General features: G+C 44.0%; 1 protein-coding gene across 3 annotated transcripts in view; it reads left to right on the forward strand.

The window, feature by feature from the left end:
* The first annotated feature begins 17,472 nt into the window (after positions 1–17,472).
* Positions 17,473–26,848, forward strand: part of PDE4B (phosphodiesterase 4B) — a 228,525-nt gene continuing 219,149 nt past the window's right edge. Inside the window, exon 1 of one of the 3 annotated variants that reach the window (XM_068953466.1) lies at positions 17,473–17,523. The gene's annotated coding sequence lies outside the window, so the exon portion shown is untranslated. Of the gene's footprint in view, positions 17,524–17,908; positions 18,037–20,395; positions 20,698–26,848 lie in introns of those variants that run through there. The other 2 variants (XM_068953467.1, XM_068953469.1) reach the window with 2 other exon arrangements.

Consider the following 26,848-nt stretch of genomic DNA (forward strand, 5'->3'; position numbering starts at 1 on the left):
TTGCTGTCAAATACTGGGGAGAAGGTAGGGAACAGGGTCAGGCTGTGAACTGCATCAGAGGACCAGGGTTGTAGGGGGCAAAGTAGCTTTCAGCTGTATCATTAAGTACGATTACCTTCAGTGTGATGCCTTCCATCTTCATCTCTGGGTTGACACAGTTCCTCCACCATCGGGCCCCGTGAGCTAAGGCCATTCCTGAACTTTCTGCTGGAAAAGCCCAAGGCTCTTGCCTGGAGCTCGGTGTGTTGGGAGTGGGGACTCACCTGCAGGTGATGGGGTGGGTGGTGGCCACAGAAACACATGTCAGAGGTCCTGAGAGAGCCGCACCACAGGCTTACCCGAGCCTGGGCTTGGCCTTGGAAATAATCCAGCATGGTTTCTAATAGCTTCTGATAGTGAAACTGTTAATGCTTTCCTATAAAAATACCTCAGCCTTTGCTAAGAATAATTCAGTGTTAATTCCCTTTCATGTATCAAAGCCAGTAAAGTTAGTCATTTTTTTGCTATGGCTACACGTCCAACAGGAAAGGCCTTTTCAGTTTAAACTGGGCAAGCAATTACGAGGAACTATGTGCAGCTTCTGAAGTATGCATTACTGCAAATTAATTTTGAATAGCATCCAGGAGTATAACTCAGTTATCGCAAAAAAAAAAAAAATCAAATGTGTCATTCCTCCTTTTACAGGTCATTTGCAGCTAAAGTCAAATGCCATTCAAAGTCAAGTGCAATTGATGTTTGAAGCAGCAAGAAATTGTTTTTCATAGGTTTTGTATATTTGTAGATTATTAGTCTGCTTGCCTTTGGGTCATTGATTTGTCCAACCAGCCTTGTTTTTGAATGGATGCAGTAAAATGGGTTTTGTGTTTTTCTTTGCATAAATTGTGAACTAATTTCTTTTTCGTATGTGGCTTTCACTTTTGGAACGTTTATAGCAATTATTTCCCGCTGATCAGAGTGTAACTTCAAACACTGCTTTCTAACAATGTCAGAGTAATTTTGTATTTATTTTTGTGAATAAAATGTTTACTGTTGACATTAGCATTGAACAAGTGTTTGCCTGCCTAATTGTGTGGAGTCTTTGCTTCGCTCGGGAGGCAGTAGTTTGTGGGAGAGAGGTGCTTCCTGTGCTTTCCCGTTGATGAACTTGATCACTTAGGTCTTACTGAAACTGGAACAATCATCTTTACAATTTCACTTTAGCAGTTAAAGGTAACTAGACCTTGAAGATAAAAGACCTGCTGCATGATACATAACATTTTCTTACAAAATTGGTGGCTCTCAAAATTGAACATACTGTTGACCTGCAGTACCCCACGCTGGACAGCCCCCCCGTGCCTTTTCGCTAGCAGCCCCGGTGCTTGGTTTGTGATAGGAGTCCCTGGGCTGCAGCACCAGGGAGCAGAGCTCAGAGGAACCTGGGGCAGGTCTCCCCAGCTTTGGCTCATTTGTTGCATTCCTTCATTTTGTGTCCATGTCTGCAGATACAGGACTAACTTGTAAAGATCAGATTTCTTGTTGTTGTCTCTGTTCCTACTGCTGCTTCTATCCAGACTGTTTTGCTCTCTTTTAATATTCGGTCTGTTTGTTACCTTTCCACTCAGTCTTGGCAGATTTGGAGAACTGCTTGAGTCTGTTTGATTTATTTTAACTTTTGCTGAAAAAAGCTCTTGGAAACCTTTTAATGACTGTATTTTGCACCATCGGTGTGCAAGGGCAGAAACCACGGAAGCGTCAGCCTGAAGCAGCCCAAGCCCCGGAGCTCTGTGACGTTCCAGCAGGGAGAGCCCGGGTCGGATCAGGTACTCCTACAGTTAATGCAGTAAGGTTTTCTCACACCTCTAACGGGTCATTAGAGCACAGCCAGGTGCTGGATTGCCAAAACGTCCTCAGTTTTGGCACAGGATCCTGTGTGATCCTTATGGTTTGTCCCTCCTGCACCTCCTGCTTTCGCAGACTGCAGATACGTGTCTGATGATCCATTGCCATCTACTGGCCACTTCATGGCGCAAGCCATGAGGCTGACTGGGAAAGCAGCCCCTATGTGTGACTATTGAAGAATGATGTTACTTTACAAACCAATGGTCATTTCTTTTTCCTTGCGAAGAGGGAGAGCTTTCTGTACAGTCACTTATGGGCTCTTCTGAATGAGAATTTGCTTCTTTACTGCAGGATGCCCATGATACCTGGGAAGGCACGTCAGTAGTGACTGCTCCGAGGTGGACTTCTGTACCCTTGGGAAATGGTATTGTCCCTTTAGCCAGTTCTGCCTTTTTAAAGGATTGCACGTTTTGGGGAAATATATTGAAATGTATGTTGACGGCTGGCCCTTCAGAGGGACAAAGCACATGCAGAGCGTGGCCTGAGGGTGATTCCAAAATGAATGAGACGTCACTGAAGGGGCTGGAACCCTTTCTGTGCTCTCGGCCCCGCTCACGCTATTAGTCATTTATTTGTCAGCCGGTGTCGTGTGAAAGGACTGAAATCCACACCTACTTCCCTCCTCTGCATCAACTGCTGCTGTGTTCTCACCGCTCAGACAACAGGCAAGATCAGCGGCCTGTGCTCTGAATTACAGAGCAAGTGAGCGGCCAGGGTCTCGGAGATGGGAGGAGACAGGACATGCTCCTTCACAGGCTCCTCCTTCAGTCCAGAGGGCTCTCAGGGCAGAGCTCCCAACAGCTTGTCCCACATCTGTCCCACCTGGAGCAGCTCTCTGCAGGGCGATATGGCAGGGAGGCCCCAGACAAGTCCTGACAACTGTGGCCACTGTGACAACCCACGCTCAGAGCAGGCTTTGCAAGTCCTGACCCAAGCTGTCAGGGCGATGGGAGGTGAGGATGAGTTTTGCCATTTAAAATTGGTGGCACTCACTGTTAGTTTTTGGAGGTTTCACCTCAGTGTAGTCTAAGGTCGGATGTAACAAATAACTACAATATGATGCATTATAGTCACCTTTGGAGTTTGTCTCTATAAGTTATTTGAATATTCTAAGTAATAATATTCTATACATATATTATGAGCAGTTTTATTGTCCTCCTTTATTATAGTTTTACTGCAGTAAATTACCACTGAAATCAATGTATGTTACCTCTACCAACAAGTCTAGAGAGACGGCGACGTGATGGAACATGGCCAGAGAATGATTACTTTGGTGGATGTATTGCACTTACAGGGGTAGGTGCTATTGCTGTAAATATAGTATCTTTTTTATTTCTGTATTTTATATTTAGAAAACCTACAGGTGAATTCTGGCCCTGCTGAAACGGGTTAAGTTGCCTCGCTGGGTCCACTGAGGCAGGTTTGCCATCCCCTGTGATCCAAGGGCTTATGCAGTCCTGCAAAGCGGCTGGGGACAGTGGAGTTTGTCTCTCACTAATTCTGTGGTAGTAATAGATAGATTTTTTAAAAATTATTATTATTTTGGGTATTTTTGCTGCTAGCTCTGTTGATGTTTCTTGGCCCCTCCCAATCAAAGTGGTTTCAGTCCTTGCCATTCTCCTGCAGGCAGGATACCTGTGCGCAGACCTGTTGTCTCTGGCGGGACAGGTTTAGGTGCGGCTTTTGACCAAATAAGCAGCTCCACTGATGATGCAGAAGACGGAATACAGCACTGCTCCTGCTCTCTGAGCAGATGGGAAAAGCTGTAAGACCCACCTTTACCACTGCACTAAGCAAATGAAACTGAGGAGATTAGGGCAAAGCTACTGTGTAAGAGCTGCTATTTCTGTACTTCGTTTTTTGGGTAGAATCTGTATTTAATTTTCTCAATTGTTCTTTGCTGGGATGTACTTTCAGGAAGTCTGTAAATCACCATAAACTCGGCAAAACAGAGGGAGAGGTAGTAGCGAGTACTTTTCACATGGTACAAAATACTTATCTGCTGGAAACGGTGGAAATGGTGGCTGGAAGGTGGCGTCGTGAAGCAGAAAAGAAATATTCCTTGTGTGCTTACAGCCTCTTTGCTGCTCTGCCCGAAATGCCATCTATCACCCATCATTTGCTTTTATTTTTCATGAGTTACTGCTGGCTGTGAGTACTGCGTCAGAGGAGACACCCATCACTGCGCAATCCCTGCTTGTCCCTCAGAAATGGAGTCTGAATTTCTGTTGCTGCTAACAGTGAGATCTGTTGTTCTGCCTGATTAAATCTCAGCATGCTTGCTGACTCGGTTAGTTTTATGGTAATAACACAAAACTACTTTCATTTAATAAAAACTCCAGTCTTACAGGACACATGAAGAGCTTTTAGCCAGTTAGTGAGCTGCAGGGCCCTAGGACCTGAGCAGAACGCTAAAGAACCCATTTCTCTCTCTTTGAAAGAGAACAATAGCTCTATTGTGTTACCTTTGTCTCCTACAGAACATGTATTCAGGGAGGGAGGAGTGGCTGATACCCCAGAGGGCTGTGCTGCCATTCAGAGGGACCTGGACAGGCTGGAGAGATGGGCAGAGAGGAACCTCATGAAGTTCAGCAAAGGCAAGTGCAGGGTCCTGCCTGTGGGGAGGAATAATCCCAGGCGCAGGACAGGCTGGGGGTTGAGCTGCTGGAGAGGAACTCTGCAGAGGAGGCTCTGGGGGCCTGGGGGGACGCCAAGTTGACCATGGGCCAGCAAAGTGGCCTTGTGGCCAAGAAAGCCAAGGGTATCCTGGGCTGCACTGGGCGGAGTACGGCCAGCAGGTGGAGGTGATCCTGCCCCTCAGCACTGGGGACATCACACCTGGGGTGCGGGTCCCAGTGCTGGGCTCCACAGAACAGGAGGGACACAGACCTGCTGCAGCGAGTCCAGCAAAGGCCCATGAAGATGATGAAAGGGCTGGAGCCTCTGACATGTGAGGAGAGGCTGCGAGAGCTGGGACTGCTCAGCCTGGATAAGAGATGGCTCCAGGGGATCTCAGCAGCATGTACCAATCCCTGATGAGGGCGTAAAGAAGAAGAAGCCAGAATCTCCAATCTCCTCCGTGGTGCCCAGTGACAGGACAAGAAGCAGTGGGCACAAACGGAAACACAGGAAACGCTGTCTGAAGAGAAGAAAAAAATGTTTTACTCTAAGGCTGGTTAAGCACTGGAGCAGGTTGCCAGAGAGGTTGTGGCATCTCCAACCCTGGAGATGCTCAAACCTGTCTGGACATGGTCGTGGGCAGCCTGCTGTAGGTGACCCTGCCTGAGGAGGAGGCTGGACCAGATGTGCCTGGGTACAAATACAGAACAAACAAAATATCCCTGCTCCGGAGGAACCTGTCATCTAAGAACATTACCTAGTAATGAATTATATCTGTTGATTATAAAAGCTTTTTCTCAATGATTTGAAACAATTCTCTGTTTGAAGAGAACAGGACTGCTGCATATCCCGGGCCCAGGGCTCCAAGGTGGCTGCTCTGTGCCTGGGTTAGCTTTGTGCACTCCTGTTTGACGACCCCCTTCAGCCTGCTGGGAGCCCTCCCTGCTCCCTCGCATAGTCAGTGGAGAGAGCCCCTCTGACTCCAACTAGCTTTAGAGAAAAGTTTGTGTGGGTCTTATTTTTAAAAATACAGGGATGAACAATATATGTTTCAAATAGTTAGCCAGGCTATGTTTTTGCTATGGATATTTCAGTTTATGTCTTCTCTATTGCAGAATATCTAAATAAAATGCAGGCTTCTAGCGTGTGAACTTCTGTGAGAGGAAAGACCCCATTCCTGCCTCCTCCTTTTCTGCTGGGAAAGTAACAGGAGTTAATTTTGTCAAGGTTTGAATGAATTCCATAGGCCCTGATGTGCATATAGATTTTTCTAATATCCAATAATAAGAACACAGAGTTTTCAGCGCTTGACCTAATGGCCAGATGCAGTAATTTCCAAAGACTTGGTTGCACCATTGTATTTCTCACAATAGAGCTCTGCTTTATTGGCACACAATGCCAGGAAGACCAAAAGAACACGCAGAAATAATTTCCTTTCAAGATGAGCCAAACTAGAAATATGCAACACCCTCGTGGATGGAAAACCACTTGGTTTTGGCAGGTGTCATTCTGTTCACTAATTATCCAAAAAAAAAAAAAAAGTGAATTGTCTGTGTGAGACTCTAATTAATTACTACCCATCAGGAGCTTCTTATGCAAGAGCTGTCATCTGCAAAGCAGGGAAAGGCAGTGAGAAACTCTCACTAGGAAATCTGAAAATCAGTTTTGATGGCTTATGAAATAATGCAGTGCCCTGCTGTTAGGGAATGAACGGAAAAACAAGCCATGAAGAGAGATGGAGGAAAGGAGATCCTGGGGGGGGCTTTTAATGCTGATGAAAAGCCTTGGACAACAAGGTCTCTGGGCTGTGCAGAGAACGTATATGATAAAGGTCACAGCAGTGCACACCTCTGTTTGTATTGCAGCTGCAATTAGAGTGTCTTGTCTTGCCATTGTTACCACCAGCAATGCACTATGCCGCTTTGCATCGTTCTAGAGGGGTCATTTCTGAAGGCGAAGGATTGCTCGTTTCCTTATACCATAGCATTTTCTATGCCTGAAGATTATTTTTAAAAACATCCATGTGTGTCTTCAAATCTGAGCACAGCGTTAAAGACAGATAATAAACCCAAAACTTTCTGGTGCTACTTCTACAAAGCTGCTTCTCAGTAGAGAAACTCATTTTAATATTGAAACTAACGGCTTGTCAGCTATGTCACTTTGTGAAGAAGAATGGCTGTGATGGGCAAGCCAAGGAACAGACTTACTGTTAATTCTCCCAAATCAAAGCTGGCAAGGCAGTACTGGGAGACTTATACATAGGTGGGCAGAAGACACAGCACAAGCTGGAACTTGTGTTGGAAAGAAACACTCAAGAGTCTTAGTCTAAGCTTCAAAAGATGATTAAAGATCTGGGCCAGAAGAGACTGGCAGTGACATAATTATTTAGTCTTCTGCCTGCCTAATGTCGAAAGAGAGTTGCAGAGACACAGTGTTGTTTTGCTAGAACAGCTTGCCATCCCTCTGCTGTCAGTGGTGTGGCCATGAAAACACCAGCTGCAGAGCTGTGCAGCGGCTGCTCTTAGCTATGAGGGACTGACTAGCTCCTCTCTTTTGGCACCAAGAGAGCGCCCTGTCCGGGGGCTGCGGCCCGAGGGCGGTGGGCTTGCCCGTCTGCGCCTGCGCCATCCCCGACGCGTGGGGAATCTCCTCCTGTTGGAACAACCTAACGAAAGAAGCCACCCTGCGCTGCGGCCTATCCGCTGCAGGCAGCTGCTTCACTAGGGCATCGCACCTGCCCTTCCTCTAAAGCTGAGAGGTGACACATATCGTCAAATAAACTTAAAGGTTTGCCCCAGGCACAGACCTCTTTTCTAGAACAAACAGTCCCAGGTACAGTTTTATGCCTGTGGAAAAATTACTTCATACAACCATATTTAAATATGAGGGATGTTTGCTGGGTTTCTTTTTGTTTCCGTCTGTAGGATTTTGAAATGCACTCTTAAAATATATATTACATTTTGTATTTGTATCTTGTCTCATAAATGTGGGTCCCTTTTGCCCTTTTTCTTGTCAGTTGGATATGAAAATATATGTTGAATTAGGAGCCCTGTTCCAATCCCCTCTCTGGGGTTTTAATAGATTGCTCTCAAAACCACTTGGCGCTACCTAGCTGAAGCAGCCACTCTTACAGTGTTGCATTAGCAAGGTGAAACTTGCACTAGCATTTGCAGAGATCCAAATTCAGTATATCTGAAGATATATTTTAGTGCAAGTGCTACTTTGTGACACTTTCATGGTGCTGTCAAGAAGCATTAAGTGGTGACAGCCACCAGAAACACCAACTAGGCTAGCGTCAAAGTCTGAGAGAGATGAGAAGGGCCAAATGCGAGTAAGAAATGAGACCTTTATAGCTCTCCCAGCTGTAATGAGCAAAGGTAATACAAGGGAACTCGTTTAACAGAACTGGAAGGAAAACTTCTGCTTTGATGATGGTATGGAAGAACAGGTTTTGCCCTACATTTTCCAAGCTGACCATGCACCTTTATCATCCATTGCTAAAACCCTCTGTCCTGCTCACGCCATCCCCATCAGACAGAAACCAGCTGGCCCTGCATTTAGCACGCTGCTCTGCTACTGTTGCAGAGCATCTACAGGAAAACACAGCTCCTCAGAAAGCAAATGTTTCCATTGCAGTGGTAGCAAAACAGAGCATTAGAACTGAGCTTACACCACTCAGACCACAACACAACTTCCCTACAACTGAAGTGGTCTCTGAATAGCTGTTGTTTATTTGATCTTGTTTTCTTCTACCTTTTTTCTCCTCTGATTTTCAACTCCTGTCTGTTGGATTGATTACTGTCAAACTAAAAAATGGATGGTTTTAAAAATTTGCTCTGCTTTTTGTAGGCAAAATGTAGTGTGTGAAGGCTAGTGGGCCTTTTCTTGCTACTTTGAGATTCTTTTTCACACCTCAGCAAATCACAGGGTTAGGTTCTAAAGGGCTACTGCCTTGCTATGTTCTTAGAGAGCTGATTTTAATTAGCTGATTGTAGCAAATTAATTGTTTTGCAAAAACTGGTGATGTTAAGTAGAGTTGTACCCTGACTGAATTAGACACATTTTTAACATGATTGTCTGCATCTTAGTAGTGAGGAATCTACATGCAAACAAGCAAGCTAAATAAGACCTGATCTTTTAAAGTCTCCTTACCTGGAGAAAAATTACTCTCCTTTGCATTTATTAGATTAAACCTATAGATCTTGTAATTAAGTCCTCTTTAACTACATTATTACTGATAAAGAGCACTTGCTGATGTTTGCTGGCTGTGCTGACACAGAGCAGCACCCCAGGAGAAGGTAGCTGGGCTACAGCTGTCGACAGTGCTGTGCAAATACTGCTGTGCAAATATAGTGCCTGCACACAGTAACTCTGCCAGTGGTTGCAGGTTAGTTCAGTGCTTCATTTGTTCATGTATAAGATGTAGTTTTCTTGAGTTCCACTCTGGATTTGTGACTTTATGTGTGTGCACGCATGCATGCTGTGGCATTAAAAGTTTGTACTGCAGCCCAAACCACAGATGAGCTGCAAAAAAAGGAGTGGGGAAAAACACCTTGGAGGGAACGTCAGACAGTAATGGGTGCTGGCAGCCTGAGCACAGAAGCCAGAGGGTACGGGTAAGAGCAGACAGCTGCAACTGTTTTGTGCCCTATTTATGAACTACAGTGACGCAGGAGGGGAAAAGCAGAAAGCTGGCTCAAGTCATCAGTGAAGCCACCTATCAAGGCCCTGAGCAACTTCACCTGGGGTCTCCAGCCACATGCTGCCCACCCATGGGCCCAGGAGCCCTGGCCTGGCCCGGCCCAGCCCAGCCCAGGGCTGATGCTATAAGCCATGCCTGTGCTTTGCCATAGACCCTGTTGGTCCTGACCCACAGACTGAATTCCTGGCTTGACCTTGGACCTGTCTCGTCACCATGGACCTGCCTGGCAATCACCGGACTGTGTCTGATGCTGCCCTGTGGATTGACTTTGCGCCTTTACCTTTAGACCTGCCTCATCACTGTTAACTTGCCTGGTGATCTAGGCTCTTGGTTGAAACTCGCCACTGCCTTGCGTTTGCCCTGCTCGGTTACTGTGGGACAGGACCTGGCTGGCAAGGCTCTAGCCCTGCTGGCCACGGGATCTCCTTCTGTCCCCCACCCCTTAGGGAGCAGTTGGCCAGAGCAAAGCCCCCAAAGCCTCCAAACAGAGGATGGGAGGAATAGCAAGGGTACTGAGGTCCCCACTGGAACAGAACAGGCAGGGTCTGCGTTAGCCAAGCAACGTCACAAAATGCAATAGTTCTTTTGTCTGTGTGTTTCTTTTTTAAGGGGATCACTTAAAATGGTTTCTTCTAGGCAGCAGAAAGGAAATGGTATGCAGAATGGATGGTATGGATGAATATATATCCAGTTTGGGTTGGTGACTTGAAAATATCCTGCCACAAAAAATACTGCATGAACAGAACTTTGCTTCTTGTATCTGTTATTTGTATTACTTCTGATCAAATCACTCTAATAGATGGATCTTTTGTAAAATACCAGGACTTCCACTCTTAGCTGTTATGCAAGACATAGCTGAAAAATATTAAGGGCTATCTTTTCACAGAATTCATCAACATCTAACCAACAGACCAGCCCTCCCTCCCACAGTTTTATAAACTGGGCTGGATGCATCAGCACTTGGCTTTTAGGCTCCCAGCCAGAGCCCTCACCAAGAGGATTAGAATTACTCATCAGCAGGTTTCTCTCAAAATGTCAGCTGTGACCCTGACCCTCACTTTCCACCTTCCACTTTGCCCCTCTCAGGGATGTAGGTATTCATATAAGGCTTGGTTGAATCAGCTCTCCATGTCTGACAGCCTTGTCAACTAATACTAGGCAGCTGAGGGGGAGGAAGAGGCGCTAAGTGCATGTATTGATCCCTGTAAACAGGGCTGTCTATGGAGAGGGTACAGAACATTGTAGCTACGTAATATAAGCTTACTCCTTTCTAAACATTTTGCCTGAAAGAAACAGCCTTGTCCTGTTCTCCCTGGTAATGCCTCTATCTGATCCTCTGGGAGCAGTGGTAAAGGCCGCACCTTTTGGCCGTATCATGAAAGGGGCTGTTGAAACCGAATGAAAGCACTCAGCTCTTCCAAAACAGCACATAACGTAATCCACCTTCCTGCTGGTATCTTTTCTGCTTTGTTACATATACTTTGCATAACATCCAGCTCTTCCTAGATATCTACAGCGATGGCCCTGGACTGAGAATTCCTCTGATGCCCTTCCCTTGCAGGCCATCCCTGCCTCACATTGCTGAAGTACTGTAACATTACTTCTACACTGAAACGATTCAGGCTTTGAAAACCACAATATTTTGGTCAGATTTCTTTGAGAAGGAGACATTTTCCATGGAATTATCCTCAGTGGCTTTTGTCATTTTGGCTTATGACAAAATCTTTCATGCCACCACTGTTTCCTAGCCCTACCTGGCGTCCTGACCGCTGCAAGCCATGTACGCATTCTCGGTTACAAATGAGGGTTTCCTGAGGTTACATACCATCCACTGCTTTGCTGTAGGGCTGCACAGAAGTAGGCTGTGTTTAAAAAAATACACTGCTTTTTAAGATTATTAAATTAATAAATGAGCTTCAGTGGTTTAGTAAGCTACTTCTGTTATTCATAAGGAAAACTAGTTGATCTTTTCTAAGGAAGGTGGCATGTTCGGTGCGGGGGCTGCCTAGACTGTTGTAGTTACCTGCTTCCCTATGCGATTTGGGACTCTGTAGCAGCCTGCTGACCCGTTACTGAGAGTGCAAAAGACTGATTTACCAACTGAATTTTGAAGAGATAGGAAGCACATTCTTCACAGTACGGCTTCCTGTGCATTTCTTAAAAATAGTTATTTCTAATAATATGACAAAGAAGCTAAGCAGAGAGGGAGCAGAAGGCCTTCCCTGCACCTTGTCCCTCTTTTCTCAGTCGTCTTCTACTTCTGGTATTAAGTGTGGACAGTAAATTTCGCTGTCTGATCACAGGAACACAGACAGCATCTGTTATACCCTGTTTCATTTTAGCAGCAGTTGGAAGGATAGAGATGAGGGCACATAAACTTTCTGTAATTCTGCCCCTTCATTCACTGGTCTCCTTCAGTCTTCACTGTGTGTGTTTCCTACTGTCCTGTTAGTCCCCTAGCAGTCTGCAGCCTCCTATCGCTTTTACCTTAATTCCCACTGCCAGTCTTGGTACTGCCAGTACCAAGACCTTTATGAGAGGAGAGTAGATGACAAAGCCATTTTGGTTACATGAACTGAAGGCATAGAGGAAAGAGGACAATTCTGGGGTGGGAGGGGGCGTTGGTTGCCTTCTCCACTTTGTGTCAGCAGCAGCAAGTAGTCTCCTCCTGATCCTCTCTTTGGTGAGAAGAGGAATTTTGGAGAGAAAAAAAAATCCCAAACTCAGAAGTAATGTCACCTTAGAGACAGCAAAATTTCCTATTTTGTTTTTGGCAGTGAAGTAGGGGCTGTACTCTACTTCCCCTTATTTTTAGCACTGCTAATACCAGCCATCTTCATTCAAAAAACACATTTCCTTTTACTCCCTTTCTATTTTAATAGGACACATATCTTCTTACTGTTTTGACAGTATCTCACTGAAGCCATTTATTCTATTCTATACAGGCTCTCCTACCACATTTATTGCCAAGGTATCTGAGTGCATTAAGCAAAATGACTAACAGCTGCCAGGTTATTTTTTTCTCTCATAGTCTCCTCAGAGGAAAAAAAGGGATGCAATAGAGTGTCCTATTTTAGCAAGTGCGTTTTTTTTCTCCTTTCTTCTTTCATATGTACTATATCTTCTATAGCAGAGAGAGCAAAGCCCAGGAAATGTACACTTCACATGGGGCAGTAAGTGGTGACATATTTATTGGACTTTACTTCTTGGTTCACTCCATATCCTCAGATTTGATCCTGAGACAGTTCTACTTTCTGACCAGAAACCTGTACCATCCTTCCACTGACCTGCAGTAAGGAAGGTGTCAGCAATACTCCTCATCCTAAAGCTTTGGGCAGCCTTTTAGCTCGGAGCTTTTTAGCTCAGCCTTTTAGCTCAGAGCTGGGCTCACGGCAATAGGAAGGTAAGGACCCTGCACTTAATTTCATGTTTTACAGGCAACCAGAGGAGAGTCCAGAACAGTTACCAGTGTGGCTGAGGTGACATTCTGCAATATCCTTTACACTAGCTGGAATTTCTGAAGTGCTATGAGCATCCTTCCCAGCTGCATCACACTACTGTACTTAACTGAGAGGCAACGAAGGCATGAATAACTACAGTCAAGTCATCATACATCATACATGATAAGAAGTCACCTGGAGATGATAAAAAAAGCATTACTCAGACTGGTATGTGAGAACTTAGTGTCAACAATGCATCCAAAAATACTCCCAAGTTACTGTACGAATCTATCACTTTGTGCATCACCTCCACATTGCTGGCACTTGAGTGTGTATCATCAGATGCCAGTCCACCGATTAATGGGGGACCCCGTAAGTGAAAGGTCCAGCACTGCAGGAACGAGGCCCCATTACTATGGAACAGATGACTCCCCTTCAGAGCTCTCAGTGCATTATCCTGCATTCCCACCAACTCATGCAGGTAAGGCAGGAGGATCCCACAGTCAAAAGTTTAAGCATGAGGCAACTCTGGAGAATGGGAACAGACTCCTACCCACTGAGAGGAGGAGATCAATTCAGCTCTGTCACTAAAACTGTTGACACTGTGTTGTTGTCACTAAAACTCCATGACTTGTCCTAAATTTGGGCTGAGCTGAGAATATTAGCTTTAGAGAGATGCAGTTGTAGGTGGCCTTTGGACAGCTTCTCTGTGAACTCATACAGGAATTGGGAGGTTTGGCCATAAATATTAGCTGGATATACTGATGTGCTCCAAGTGGGCATCTTCAGGATTCGCCTGACTACTGTGTGTTTCAAAGATGTCTGTGGGGAATGACTAAGGCATCGATCATGCAGTATTGGTCAGTCTAAGCTGCTTATAATCTTTTCACCAGACCAGCAGGCTATAAGTCAGCTTTATGGGCCTTAAGTCCTTTAGAATGTTTTGAACTTCTTGGTAATGAAAAAAACTGTGTTCAGGAACGGTATTTGTTAAATATTAGTACAGCAGCATATGAACAGTAGCCTTTGCAGCTTTTAGTATTCAGTTGCAGTGCAGATGAAGAGCACTTAGGGTCAATTGAATATTTTAATGCCATGAATGACTTATTGAAGTTGACTTGGCAGCTTCAGTGGAAGAAGATAAGAATAAAACAGCCTGTGATACAATCACAGCGCGGGCTCTGAGGAATCTCTTAATTTCATCCTATCTGTATCAGCCTTTGCTATCACCATTTGAGTTTCAAATAGGATGCCAGAAAGCCAGAGAGATCTGTCAAGGGAGGAGGATCATCAGAGTCTGCTGCTAACAATACGGCAGTACTGACCAGATCCTCCTCCCTCCAGGGCAAAGTACTGCTGCCCGTCATTGGGCTTTGGAACTTTTTCAGCGTTCATGAATCGCTGACTGAGTCAGGATGACTGATTTTCTTGTTGCCAGGGAGTCAGACGATACAATGCACTGCCTGAAGCCTGTGATGGACTAAGAGAGCAAAGATTATGATTTTCTCGGTCTTGTAGGTTTGAGGATTTTATTTGTCCCATCGTAACTTATAAATACTCAGTGTTTACAGGTAAGAGATGACTCTCCTAAATTCTATATATCCAACAATATATATCCAGTCCAAAAAAGAAGTATTTAACTTCTTATCAAAAAACAATGGACCGTGAATTCATTAGCCAGTGTTGTACTTACTCCAGAAATTACCAGTTTTCTTTAAGTGCAAACTGTATGAAAGCTGGAAGGCTTGGATGTATCTTGCAAGGAAATGTGAGAATAACCTAAACTGAAAACACAGAGATTAAATCCTGGATCTAGGGAAGGATCGCTGAACCACACCTTACTGCAGTTTCACAAACCACTACTTTAATATACATTCGCACACCACAATTTTAATTAGAATTCTTGCCTAGCTCTCTCCTACCAAGGCAGCATATGGAGGAAAAATCACCTTGCTTCTATTCACTGATCCTGCGCACAGTCAAGAATTCTGTTTGCAATGGCAAAAAAAAAAAAAAAAAAAAAAAAGGATAATGTGATCCTTAGATGTGTACTGACATGTTTTGAGAGGCCTAGAAAAAAATATAAAATACATGTTTGAAGAGTGGAGGAAAATGCCATGCATGATGAACTTGCAAGACCTTTATCTGCTTAGTTTATCAAAAAGACAATTAAGTGGTGACTTGATTAGAATGTTAAATACTAAAAGAGGTTTTGGTCCAGCAGGGAAGGACATAAAAAGAGCCACTGATTGAAAGCTAAAGTCAGACAGGTTCAAACTGGAGTGTTAAGTACATATTTTGTTATTATTGTCAGCGAGCAACCACTGGAACAGACTGCTAAGTAGTGAATCCTCTGATCTTGTAACTTCGGATCCAGGCTGGATGACTTTGAGAGATAAGCTTTAGTTAAATACACAATACTGAGCAGAAGGGAACTGGTGAAATATAATGGCCTATGAAGTACAAGAGGTCTGACTAGATGTGGGGCTGGTCTTTTACTTGGCTTGTTTCTTTTGGAGACATTTGGGACTTAATGTGCTCCATTCTTTCTTGTAAGTGCATCTGTCACGTGAACAAAAAGTATGCATTCCATACTGTCTGGTGAATCTTGGGGTAAGGGAGAACCTGTGTTTTGGCACAGACTGGTATGTGTCCGTCCATGCAGGGCAGTATACGTGGCAGCATGCCACCCCAGCATTTTCAGACAAGCAGTGAGCAGGGCTCCTATATGTGCTGGCCAACAGGCTGCTTCAAATACTGGTGCCTTGCACTGAGGTGACCTCTCCCTGGACGCCTGCTGAGTAAAGCTGAATGGCACAAAGTGGCCTTCCTCTGCAGCAGCTGGAGGTGGCAGGGAAGCATAGCTCACAAGGAGACCAGAATCAAACTGGCTGCGCTGAAAGCTGATAGCTCCTGCTTCTGCAGAAACTCAGCAGGAGGCCCTGCCGCACCAACCTTGGGTATCCTGCTCTTGTGCGAGACAACAACATTCAGCTTGTGACCAAATGCAAGCATCCCTGATTCCACATCCAGCAAAGAAATCAAGAAGAGTTGCCAAGGTAAAGTGGTGCAAATTTTTCTTCTTGCAACATCAGACTTGATAGGCTAGTAAATGTTGGAAACAGTATTTTACTGGCAGAGGAAAAAGATGAGTTGATATCTTGTAAAGGTGCAAAGTGATTTTAGAGAAATGCTTTTCAGTTGCTCTAAATATTGTGGCATTACAGCATCATGTATTCCTGGAGGTTGCCTTTCTTCTGTACAAGTTTGCAAGGTGAAGTAACAGAGGCAATACAAGACATACCCAAAATCATCACTTGAATTATAACTATTACTAGTCTGATCTATTTTAACACTAGATGTACAGAAATAAATCTGCCCTTTTTCAATAGGGGAAAAGCTGAAATACGCAGCTTTTATTGATCATTAGGAAGGAATACATTTTGCTTATGCTAAAAAGTAGTTTAAATATATTTCATGGAAAGCTAGCAAGCCGTTATTAACTTTCACTTTACAGCAATGTAACTGAATAGATATGCCGGCAATCTTTTTCCTCCCTCTGATTACGTGGTATGGAAATTGTATTCAATAGTGTTCTTTTATGCTACACTGCACAAAAGGTTGGTTTATCAAGATCTGGTATAGTCTGTAGTGTGACTCTGAAGGACAGCTAGGCTATGGAATGGTACTTGAGTAAGGATTACAAAACAGCAGCTTTGTGTTCACTTTTCAGAGACTGTAACCTATAATCCTGCCAAAAATCAAGGCTCTGCCCATCATCCCCAAAGAGTAGAATTTAGCTTTTAAATCAATGGGTTGTATAATGACAACATTTTATTTTTGTATTCTGGGTTCTGAGGCTCTGGGGAACTGAGCTGGTTCGTTAAGCCTTTTAAGTGTTGCTCCTCAACTATGAAGGCAAGAAACTTATTTTTCTTTTAAAATGTGAGCTAAGTTCTTCACCTCATTAGGTTACTCCAAAAACTTGGCTTTTGATTAAAGATACCACATACCCAAAGATCTAGCAACACTGTTAGGTTCAAACAGAAATTCCCACTGTAACAAAGAGTTTTCCCACATAAAATGAGGTCTCCTAAGCGTCTGTATAGATGTTTGAGGGCGACGTGCCTGGCTAGCAGCTTTAGCACAGAGACGCTAGATTTTTTTTGTCCTGAGTTACACCTTTAAGACGAGCCATTTTGGCAAATCTGAGCAAACCATCCCAGCTCGGTTGTCCGTAACGCCTTGCTTTTGTAAAACTGTAGCATACCTGTAAGGAAAGCGGGAGAGCCTCTGCCAGTGCTGCGCTCGGCCGTCCTCCGCTGCAGGCCTTACCTCGCCGCCTGCCTAGCTTTTGGGAGCTGCCGGCCACGTTTCCTAAGGGAAGTCTTTAAAATACTACGAGCTGCTTCCTCTCCGGTTTTGCCCCTGGAGATGCGATGAGAAAAATAAGTATTAGATTGCAGCTGTTGGACCTTTTGCGTTCTTCATGCCTCGCCGCCAGCGGGATCGCCTCTAGAAGTTCACCTCCGGCCGCCCAGCGCCTTCCTCGGCCCCGGGCGGCCGGAGAAGGAGGGCGAGGCGGCAGCGCCCCAAGGGCTGGGGCGCCGGGCAGGGCCTTGGGGCTGCGCCGGGGAGGCGGTGGGGACCCCAGAGCCGCCGGAGGTTGGGGGGGGGGAGAGGCCCTGCCCGTCGGGGCGCCTCGGCCGCCTCACCCGCCGGCAGCGGGCGCCTGAGGCGAGTCCGGCCCGGCGGGAAGCGGCCGCTCCCTGCGCGCAGCCCCCGCCCGGCAGGTGGGAGCCCGGCGAGCTGCGCCGCCGCCGCCGCCGCCGGGGAGAAGCGGGGCGGCCGCGGAGCGCTGAGGCGCCGCGCCGCTCGCCCAAGGTAAGCGCTCCCCGGCGGCGTCCCTGCCCGCCGCCGCCTCCTCCTCCTCCTCCATCGCTGCCCGCCTCCAGCGCGGCCGGCAGCAGGGACACCGGGCGCCCCCCGCGGCTGGGGCCGGGCCGCCCGGTGTCGGGGCAGCGCCGAGCCGTTGGGGCCGTTAGGGAGCGGCCGTTCGGCGCGCGCCGCGCCGGCGGCCGTTGGAGCCGGCCGTTGCGGGGCGGCCGTTAGGCGCGCGCCGCGCCGGCGGCCGTTGGAGCCGGCCGTTGCTTGGGGCGGGGGGGGGGAAGGGGGGGGGCCGGCGGCGGAGTTGGCGCCGAGCGGCAGCGTTAACTTCGGCGGTTGCTAACGGCGGAGGAGGGGAGCGCGGGGGTTTGGGGAGGGGAAAGGGGAGGCGGGGGGTGACGGCGGCTCGGCGTCGTCCTGCTGCCTGGCCGCCGGCGGGAGCCGTCGCCGGCGCTGATCTCACGACGGGAAAACGTCTTAGTCACTCGCGGGCTTGTTTCGGGGGTCTCGGTAAGTTTTGTCGCGTCGAATCACATGGCGTTACTGATTGATAGCAAAAGAAAAGAGCCGGGGATGGGGGGGGGGGGAGGAAATAAAAAAAGATTTTGGTTTTGCAGTTCTGCGGTTTTTTTTTTTTTCTCTCCAAATTTTCTCTCGTTTTCCGCACGTTTCTATTTAAAACGCTCGCTTCATTTCGGACCTCGCGAAGGGAGCCTGCCTCGTTGCAGTATCATATCTCATTGAAAACCGCGTGTGGAGCGGAGTTCCTCGTGATGCGTCCGAGCAGGGCCGGCTGCGGGCCCCGGGGACGAAGCGTCCGGAACGGGCCAGCAAACCGCTCGCCGCGCGCGGCCTGACCTGCGCCCGTCGCCTCTCGTCAGGTCCCTTCTCCCGACCGTAATTCCCGCCTGAACGTTTTCTCTTCTGGGTTTCACTGCCTCGCATCGTATTGGCCAGCATGTGGTTTGGGTCGGTTTGTTTTCTCTGATTCTCCTTTTCTCAGTTCGGGGCCTGGTGGGAGGTGTGAGTTTAGAAAGGATGTGGAAGTTTAATATTCCCTCTGGGTTAGGTCTACGTCGGTTGTGAGGCGGCAGCATCTGCCCGCCAGGCTGCGGGGCACCGCTTCGGAGAGCAGGAAGGGTCTTCCTCCTCTCGCCTCCCTGGTGTGAAGGTTGAGGAGGGATGAATCGGCTCTGGCAGGCAACGAGCTATTCTGAGACTTAGCGTGGAACGTAACCGCAGAAGAAGGAATTTGCTTTGTGTGGTGCTCACCATCTGCCTCAGTGTAAAATATTACAAGAGGTCACCTGCACTGAAGGTAGAATTCCTGATACATTCGTGTTTTATCTTAACAGCAGGAGTCACGTGAAGCTTTTTATTTTTCCCTCTGAAATTCTGATGTCCAGAGGAAGTGACAGTGAATAAGCTCTGCATTTTTATCTAGCATTGTCATATTACACAGGTTTTTCGGCTCAGGTCAGGGCAGAAGGATTTGCATATCAAATTGGAATTGCACTTAAAGGTTTTAAATCCATTGAAACAGAGAACTTCTAATACCCCTTTGAGAGAGACCCTCATTCACTTCTGTTCTCACTATCAGCTCCAGAGACGGTGGACAGATTGTAAACAAATCTCTGATTTATAAATCATCTGGAATCTAAGCTCTTTAGTGCAAAGAGTGCTTTTCTAGTACAGTATTAAGGATACTGACTTCATATAGCAGATTATTCATTGTAATTATCTGTCTCTTTCTCGTGTCATCTAATCTATTTTAGTGTTTCCATGGGCCTGCTCAGGTCCTCCAAGTACACCTATATCTTATTTTATTCCCATCTTTGGACAACGTAGATTCCAGTAAACCATTCTAGTGCAATGTGTGTATGTGAGCCTGAATTAAAATACCAGGTTCAGCTTGCTGGACTCCTTCTTCCAAAAACATGTTGAGGTTGAATTTGTGTGAGGGTACAAAAGTTCTAGCTAAGACTATTCTGTATCATGGATGTAAGTAGCGGACCAAATCCTGATCTCATACTATTTTGATCCATACCGCTAGGATCCTTTTCTAATTTTCTGTTCCTGATTAGGATGCTACATTCTGCAGGTACAGCCTCTGCTCTTTTTAGGTTGCGAAAACTTATATTTGGTCTTTGTAGCTTTTGGTTCTGAAGTCTCCTTCTTGGCAGCCTTTCTTGTGCCTATACCTACCCTTTATACGTTTGATGCGAATCTCATTACCCAAATCGTTTTCTGTACCTGTTGGTCTGACTAAGCTGAATGTAATTGTTAAATCTTTCTGCCGCTTCCTCTTTCGCTACTCTGAAGTTTTATGGAAGTGCCACGCAGGATTATGCTTCTCTGTTCATCCAATTTCCTCTCTCTTTCCAGGGAGCTCGCTAAGCCCTCCATTTGCCCAGAGCTGGCAGGTTTATGATCCAGTCCTCCCTCTTCTTCCACAACCACCTTTGCACTTATTCCCAAGCTCTCTCTAACTGAAACGTAGGCTTCTCCTTATTCAGCATTCAAATCCTTGCTCAAGAGTCTTACTTGTCCATCAGGAAGCTTATAACAGATTAGCCAACTGATTGTCTCTGTGAACAGTAGTCTTATTTAAAAATCGTAACAATCAACTACATTGAATTTCCATGTTTAAAATGGATAACCATTGATAGAATTGTAAAATCCTTCCGAAAAATGACAATTGTAAGCGCTGACAGGTTGGGCCGTTTGGGGTGATTTGTTTTACCCAAACAAACATACTCTGGAATTGTCCATGCCATTCAAGCTATCAGAGCGGCTGCTCTGGTATCTTTGTAATAACATAGCTGTATGTTTATTTATGTTACTTCAAGAAATCTAGTCTTGCTGATGTGCGCTACAGTGCATCTGGTTTCGTGGGTTTCGTGCCTTGCGTAGAAAATGTGCTTGGCAGTTGTTCCATGGTTTTGAAAATGCCCTCCACATTTGGGAGTGTTTATGCAGCCCATTTTAAGTCCTCTTTCCTTTTTTTGTTCATTCGCAGAACAAGCAATTAGCAGTTTGTATCCAGAAAGAACAGCAGAAAATAGTAGAAGAGAATTTTTGTTTTACTGCTCTTTTTTAGATACTCAGAACTTTCTTCAGTTCTTGTTTCATGATTTGAAACTTTTCATGCCTGGTCCCCGCTTGCACATGGTGAGTGAGTATGTTGTACTCTTGGTATTGTTTGTATATAACATCACGCTCATGAAGTCAGATTTAACAAAAATATGAAATAAAGATGCCCGATGTGGTAGTTTTAATGCATTGAGAGAAATAGTGAAAAATGGTGTGTAGAGAAACCTTTATTTCTTGTTTAGATTAAATGCTTATTGCGCAGAAAATAAAGCATGTTGCATCAATAAATGCAGTTACATCAAATAATGAAGTTGTATCAATACATTAAATTGGGTCATTTTGACAATGGGATAAACATAGCCTTAGCAAAGTGAAAAACTTCCTAGGAAGGAGTAGTTGTTCTTTCACAACTGACGATGTGAAAGAACAGCTCCCCTCAGCTTGTGAGCTGTTGCAAACAAGTGCGTGTCTACAGTTCATAAATATTGCTTCTAAAGGAAAAGAATATTAATCTAATGTTATTACTCATGCTCTGTTTTCTTTCTGATTTCTCTCAGAGAATTAAAATAATTTGTCAGCTTCATTTTCACATTCTTGCTGCTGTGGTGTTTTTGTCAGAGGAAGGGTTATTTAGCTGTTTTAGGTAAAACATTTTAACTGTATTTCTTTATTAAACTATCTTTCAGCTCTGAAAGCTTTTTTTTTTAAAGAAAAAATACAGCGTTTAAATTGAGAGTGTGTCTTGACTTTGCTTGCTACAAACATTCACTAAAGGTCTGATTCTCTTTGCCGTTAGCACTGTTCTGTGATTGTAAAATTCCACTGACGGATATTCCGTTATCTATAAGCCCTAGATACAGAGCGTGCTGTTACATCTCAGATTGTTCCAGAGTGTATTCCATATTCAGATTATCATATTGGAGAGAGTATGTTGAATGGTATAGAAAAGGTAGTTTAAGAATTCATTTTCCCTATTTATAGAATATAAGACAAGTAGGTATGCGATGAAATTGAAAGCAAACTCGAGACTGTTAAAAAAAAATTTTTTTTCTTGACGTTTATAATTAGACTGAAGGAATTACTCGACAGAGTGTTCTGGAAGCACAGAACTTGACTTAGATCCAAAAACACTTTTGTAAATCATACAAGTATCCAGAAGTATGCAAAACTTTGCAAATACTAAGGAGACAATTTTGGGGAGCTTTGGAAAAGATGCAAATGTTTATCCTTCATGGCTTAAGCCAGTATTTGAGAAATAAGGCTCCAAGGAAACTTTCTAGGAGAGCAGGTTATTCTGCATCTGCCTACAGTGGAATTTATTGCACTTTTCTTTTGAAGCATCTGGCGTTACAGGCAGTGATGGGAGAAAAGATTAGTGGATCATGATGGATTAGATCTGTGGCTATTCAAATGCTTAAAAAGTGTAATTCTTTAAGTGTACATGTGCAGTCTGAGTTTTGGCATTTTCTAATGTTTGTGCACTTAACCATGAGCTTTAGATATTTTATTAATAACCCTGAGGAAAAAAAAGATCTGGAAAAGTCTCATCTAGCTGTCTTTGTTTGTCCTTTTTCTTTCTATCTGGTTATGTTTCTTCATCCAGCTCTCCTTCCTGAATGTTCTCTCCTCTTTGGAAGCCAAGCAGAGTGTTATATATATTTTTACTGATGGGGAATGAGGAGGCAAGTGGAACCAGGAGCTATGTCATGGGCTGGGTAGTGCTTTGTGCACACAATGGCATTTGACTGCCTCCTCCAACCTATGCCCTCATGTATCCCTTCATGTATTTGTTTATCATTGAAGACTTTAAATCCTTAGTACTACTAATCAGAGATATTGTAAATAATCAGAGATATTTTCCCCTCTCTTTACATTCCAGTCTCTGAAAATGGTAGCACTATACTGATCAACGAGTCTTTTAAAGTTTCTTTTTACAACTGAAGCACCAGTAAATTCAGAGGACCTTCCGGTCTCAGATTGTTGAAAGCCTCTGTTTTTCCTTTTGATTGACCAGGAAATCTCACAGCAAGTCTATTTTCCTCTGCGCTGTAGGTAATTTGATGAAATGCCAGTATTTCAGTGTATGACATGATGTATCATATGTTAAATGAGTCTCTGATAACAGAAAAGCAGCGAAAGCCACCAGAATCCTTTGCAATGCGTCAGAGAATTGAGATGGCTGATACTCTTGATTCTTGGAGTGAGTGTCCTTAATAACGCAAAACGACTGAGGAGTTTCATCCTATTCTATGCATCATATTGAAGGTCTAGGCTACGTTTCAGTGGGAGCACAAAGAGGATGCAAACTATTAAATGACATTTTTGAGAAATACTTTGCATTACGAAAGAATGTCATTTGCTGAAATACACTTTCTTTGCAAGTAGTCAGCTGCCTGTTCAGGACATTAAATTGGCAAGACTTAGCTGCTACACAGTTAACGTGTGCCCATTTGCTCTCCAATTATTTGCAGCACAGCCGATAGCCAGGTCAAAACAGGGACATTACAAGCAGCAGATTTTGCAGGGAGCAGTGGCTATTTGCGGTTAAGTGTATGCCTTCCAAATATGACGTGTTAGCGAGCAGTAAGAGAACTAAATGACTGTAGTTAGTACATAAGAGGAATAAAAGACTGTCTAAAAAGGTAACCAAGCAGCAGGTTTTTATTACCTGTGTTAGAAATATTTTTCCACTTGGGCAAGCTAGGGCAAGAACTGTCTGTGTGACGTTTGCAGTGAAAGAACCATTTTGCACAAGATATTCAAAGCCTGTGTTGTAAAACAACGCACAAAGTAGAAACTCTGTTCTACAAGTAAAGAAGCAGGAAGAGAATTCTGAAGAGCAAAAAGGGAAAAGAGAGGTCATACATCTAAACAAATTCAAGGAAATAGTATAGTCTTGAAGACAACAGAGAGCAGGGCAGGCACAACAGGATGGGGAGCAGCTAATTTGCTGTTGTCTTAGGGTAGCTTTTAAAGCCATCTCTGGAAGGTAGCATTTAGGAGGTCAAGGGATGCTGAGCTGCTGTCTTAAAACCACAAAGAAACCTAGCCTTGTGGGCAACGTTTTGGAGGCATTATTCTGCTGATATGGTTATGTGTCTTTTAGAGACAACGATACCCCCGAGACGCTGTAAAAGACAGCCAGAATGAGAACTTAGTGCCAGGTTTAATGCCAGGATTTTCTCCTCAGTATTCTTTTAAATGTTTTTCTTTAATAATAATGTTTCTGAATTTGTAAGCATGAAGTTGAGCCTTTTCTTTGCTAGAATAAATAATCATGCTGTTTTCACTTTTATTTTTGCCTGGGGTCCCAAGTGAACTCAGGTGGCACAGGCAGGCCGGAGAAACGATGTTTTTCTGGAAACTAATTCAAATAAAGTGGCTGTCTGCAACATACGACAAGTTAGGGAGCTGCTGGAGCTGCAGTGTATGCTCACTAACCTATAAAGACCAGTTTTGGGACTTAAACTACGAAATGTCAGTAAAAAAGGGGAGAAATTTCCTTTGAGCGTAAAGATAAAATGAAATAGTGCCTCTCTGGAAATGAGCATGAGTGGAGGAACAACTCACAACTTTGAAAAATACTGTATTAGTGCAGTCTCTTATAAGAAATATCAGTAAGGGAGTGAAATGAGCACAGCATATAAATCCTCCGTACAGGTTTTACAGAGCTAATATTTTTTCCCCTGGGGAGGTCAAAAGTAAAAGCTGAACTTGCCCAAGTAGCAAGCCTTGGTAGTTTAACGGCGTGGTTTGTCATAATAAAATTAAATATTTATGTAAATTTCAAATGTCTGGCTAGCTCATCTGATCTGAATATTATGCCCTAAGAACACCTAAAATCGTGGCTGGAAATTCAGAATGAGAAAAACAGCTTTGGTATTGGTTGCAAACTGAAGTTTTCACTTGACATAAGGCTCGAGGCCCTGGACCTTCATCATCCTTTTAGGTTGACCTGCTGAGCACCTTCCCTTTAGGGTTCTTGAGTGTTTTAGTTGAGAGGCATGAAAGCAAGATGTATGGGATTGCAGACGGTGGAAGAAAAGGCTGAATACATGGTCCCTTTGCCACAGGTTGCTATATTCTTAATGCCCTATTGAGACTGCAGGATGCTGTTCAGCATGCCAAAGTAGCTTGAAATAAATAGGAAAATGTGCCAGCAGTAAGGTGCTTCTCTAAAACTTGCATTTAGTGCTGAAGAAGTATATAAGAACCCATGAAAGGCAGAAGAGATTGCACAAAAGGAAAATTTCAAAATCAAAGAAGATTTACAGAGATTTTTGAGGGGAATATAAAAATATCTATGAAAGTGTATCTGTTTGACAGATGCACTTAAGCGGTCCTTTCAGAGCGCTGCTGGACAACAATGAGGGATGGTTCTAAGGTGACCAGCATTAGATAGGTTCTTGGGGAGTTACAAGAGAAGAATGTATTGCAGGGGCACCCGCTCTAACCTTCTGGTTGCTTAACAAAGCTCAACACGTGAGTCATGCAGATTGGAGTTGATTGAATGCTTTCTGCCTGCAAGGTGGTGGTCGCCCAGTGAAAAATGATTTCAGAGTATTGGTTGGAGTAATAGCCTGCTTAGATTGAAAAATAAATTCTTGCAATTGATTTTTGGTTGTTTCATTCATGCTTTTCTAATTCAGTAATTGCTTGAGGAAGCAATAAACTGAACAGCACTTGAATAAATAGTACCAAAAAAAATCTTCTGAAATTGCCAGAGTGCTTCTTAAATGTGAAAGATAAATCTGGAATGGAGCTCCTTGCAACAGGGATACTTTCAAGTGTACTTATAAATAGTGGAAACGGGAACTTCAGGGAGAGAGGCATCTGAAATGATTAATTCTCAGTAGTAACCGTTTCTGAAACTACAAGCCCAAATAAGAAACAGAAAATGATCTAGCCTCACAAGAGCTCTTGAGAAGAAAATAAGTATGAAACATATGGAATGCTTCAGGGTGAAGCTGCTCCATTTGATGGGATTCTGTTCAAAGAAAATCATATTCATATGATGCACTGCATGCTTAGGAATACTAATCATAAATTTCATAGTGTCTGTGTGTGTTGCAAGATCTAAACCCAGTATTACCTATTTTAGCCATTCCACTGGAAGAAAAAGCATCCATATGTAAAATTTACAATCTCTATAGGCATTGGCTTGCAAAACTGTCCCTGAAGTAGCACAAGATGCTTTGTTTCTCATACAAGAATGTCCAGTGGTATTTTGAGTTCACGATAACACTAGCCATTCTTGTTTTTGTTTGTTTATTTCCCAAATTCGTTGGGTTGGGAGAGGTGAATTTGCCTGAGTGAAGTGGATTTGCTTTTTCTATCTCCATTTTATATTTTCTTTCTAGAACTTGCTCAGAAATTTCTCTTACAATCTGTCCTCACTGCTGTGCTTTCCTAATGAGTGAGGTAAACTTAAGGACCTTTGGATGAAAACCACTAAAAAAGGAGAAATCTTTGGACTAAGCAGGATGATTAGGAGGCCAGTACTTTTACAAAGCTAGTGATCTTTTTCCCATTCTGATCAGTAAGTTTGCTTTCAGCATATGTATAATGTTTTGGTATCCTAAAATCAGCCATGTATACTATTCAAGATTTGACACAGTCAACTAGTGTTTTCCCTCTTTGTTGGTGAAATTGGGCCTGCGTGCCTTTGGAGATATTTTTATTCATTTGTGCAATTTTCTTTGGGCCACAGGACAACTTTTTTCAAGCTGCTTGTGTGTTATTGATGAATTGCTTCAAATATAAATTGGAAGGCTTTATATGCCTGTCCTCAGAATTGCTAGGATAAGGCAGTGTTCAAATGAATCCAAGCATAAGAACTATGGAAAAAATTGCTTGCATAGTTTGCTTATGGAGCCTGTTGACAAATACACAGAATAACATGTATTTATTTAGAAAGAAAAATAATTTGGGTCACAGACAAGTTGCTAACTGTTAAGAAATAGAAGATACCTGCATTAGCATCTTCTCTTGTTTCTTAATCATCCATTGTCTGAGTAAAAATATTGTCTACAAGTACTAGTCTACAAGCCTAGTACTATTCTCACGTAAGACTCCTGTCATGTAACATAGTTGTAATGGAAATTAATTCCTTGATTCAGTTGTGTGCAGTAAAAGTTACAAAGACTAATACAGAGACGCTTTATTGAAAAAAAAAGGCAAATTAGATGTAAGCAAACTCCTAATGACTTTGTGCACCTCAGTAAAAGTC

The sequence above is a fragment of the Struthio camelus genome, chromosome 8, assembly GCF_040807025.1.
Source record: "Struthio camelus isolate bStrCam1 chromosome 8, bStrCam1.hap1, whole genome shotgun sequence".
Taxonomy (NCBI): Eukaryota; Metazoa; Chordata; class Aves; order Struthioniformes; family Struthionidae; genus Struthio; species Struthio camelus.